Genomic DNA, 2,474 nt, shown 5'->3' with positions numbered 1-2,474 from the left:
CACTGAGAAAAAAGTGAGGAGTGTAAACTCCAAAATAAACTCCAAATATTGCAAAATTTTGGAGTGTATGTAAAACTTGGAGTTTAAACTCCAGTCATGGAGCTTATTTTGGAGTTTACACTCCAATCATGGAGTTTATTTTGAAGTTTAAACTCCAGTCATGGAGCTTATTTTGGAGTTTAAACTCCAATCATGGAGTTTATTTTGAAGTTTAAACTCCATGATTGGAGATTTGTTGGAGTTTAAACTCCATGATTTTTGATTTTTTGTAGTTTAAGCTCCAATTATGAAGTTTAAACTCCATAATTTTTGATTTTTTTTGAGTTTAACCTCCAATCATGGAGTTTAACCTCCAATTCTGAAAATACTTTCAATTTTGTAGTTTATCTTGGAATTGAAATTTTATTATTGAAAGTTATTAAATTTATTGGAATTTATTAGACGTAATTGCTCGTTATGGATTCAAATACAAAGAATTTTTATTAAATAATTTTCATTTACAGGTTATACAGTGAAAATATAATGTTACAATTGTATGCACATAAAATGAAAAAATTCATTTTTTTAAAACAATGGTAAATAAAATTAATGCCAATTACCAGATCGAGATGGCAACATCACTGAATTTAAATTAACAATCGACGATACAGTATGTCATTTCAAATTCAACGTTTTACCAACAACTGTCATGAAGCAGAAGTTCGAAATTCGAAACTGTTTGTTCGAAACGATCTTATAATCGAAAATGTTTTAATTTTTTCTGTTCATTCGATGATTGAAGCTAACATGAAATAAACTATTAGATTTATTAAAAACTATTCACGTGTTTGCTTGATTTTTTGCATGTGTTTTAGTTTTTCGACAAACAACGATTCAAAACTATGTAAACAAAGTATTCAACATAAGTTTTAACGACGAAAACATTCCAACTGACATACTATTCGGTAACAGCGATGTAAATCGTCTTAAGATTCTCACTACCGACAAAAATATTGGTTCATTAATAATCGGTAAGATATCGCTAGGATATATCGTTCACGGTCAAACCGAAGATTCACCATCTAAAATCGTCGGATGTCTTGCTGAAAATCATGATCTACCTATCGATTCAATCATTAGAATCATCATCTAGAAAAATACGAACAAAAATATCCCGATAACGTCCTAGCTATTCAATCAAGTCTTTATGTAGATGATTTAGTTAGCTCAGCTAATATCAAACAGGAAGCCATTGAATTCCATGAGGTATCAACGAACATCTTCAAAGAAGCATCAATGATATCGCGAAAATGGCAGTGTTCCGATCCACAAATCAATAAACAATGGTCAGATGGTTTAGGTGAGAGCAAAGTTCTCGGCATCATATGAGACAAAATCAACAACAACATTCAAATTGTAATACCATCTATTGATCTTTCCGTCGACACAACAAAACGTTATCTATTGGGAATCATCGGGTCAGTATACAATTCAATGGGATTAATTTTACCAACAATATTGCGTCTAAAATTCATCATCGGTGATTTATGGATAAGAAAAATCGATTGGGATGAGATATTACCACCCAAACATCTTGGCGAAGCAATAACGATTTTAAACGACAACGAAGAATTAAAAAACATCAAATCACCACGACGATTATTCACGACAGCATCATCAAATTACAATCTCATCATCTGTGACGCTAGCAACATCGCAATAGGGGTTGCAGTATATCTGAGCAACGGCAATGAAGCCAGATATATTTTTGGTAAGTCGAAAATGGTGAAGCCCAGAAAAACAGTCATTGGCGAACTATTGGCTTTATTAAAGGGTTCCAGTATCGGAAACGCATTCAAATCAATGATTCCAGTCAACAAAATTATTTTCGTTTCCGATTCGAAAGCAAACGTGGAACGACTATCGAACGACATCAACAAATATCCACAACGTGTTGCTGTCCATCTTTACAACATTCGTAACAAAATCGACGCTATTCAATGGATAGCTGGAAAACGAAATCCAAGTGATCTACTCACTCGTGGTGCTAGTCCTGAACAATTAATGAGCATTCAACAGCTAGATAATGAATTATTGAAAGAAATTTATCATGAATTAAACGAATGTTCTTCACTTACCATCAACATATCGAACCAAATAAAAAGTGAAAACGAAACAAGATTTAGTTTGTTTCGTTTTAGAATATCGAACTATTTTTAAGATATTTTCATATAAATGGTTGTTTTCATTGTATTTAATAAACCAACATTAATTCGAAACTTGTGTTCGTTTTCAAGAACAACATATCAATCGTATACGATCAATCATTAGATCCATTGACTATGCTAATTCGACTTAATCAACAATACTTTATCGACGAAATTAATAAATATCCTAACTTAATTCTGGACGAAATATCAGATGTTGTACCAGATTGGACAATTCTGATCTTGATGTGAACAACAACACACATTATCATTGTTTTCAACAACACA

At 32.1% G+C, this 2,474-nt stretch overlaps 1 long non-coding RNA gene across 1 annotated transcript; it reads left to right on the top strand.

Annotated features, from left to right (window-relative positions):
• Window positions 1-6: 6 nt before the first annotated feature.
• LOC142646193 (uncharacterized) lies at window positions 7-1,007 on the top strand. The gene is made up of 2 exons (XR_012847168.1): window positions 7-443; window positions 504-1,007. It is a non-coding gene; the product is annotated as an uncharacterized LOC142646193 (long non-coding RNA).
• The last annotated feature ends 1,467 nt before the right edge of the window (window positions 1,008-2,474 follow it).

This window comes from Dermatophagoides pteronyssinus, unplaced genomic scaffold, assembly GCF_027571235.1.
Source record: "Dermatophagoides pteronyssinus isolate colony J.1.1.1.1 unplaced genomic scaffold, Derpt_VIB-CSIC_2022.12 sq0156, whole genome shotgun sequence".
NCBI classification, from domain to species: domain Eukaryota; kingdom Metazoa; phylum Arthropoda; class Arachnida; order Sarcoptiformes; family Pyroglyphidae; genus Dermatophagoides; species Dermatophagoides pteronyssinus.
The sequence above is the reverse complement of the archived record's forward strand: the minus strand, read 5'-3'. Positions and strand labels throughout refer to the sequence as shown.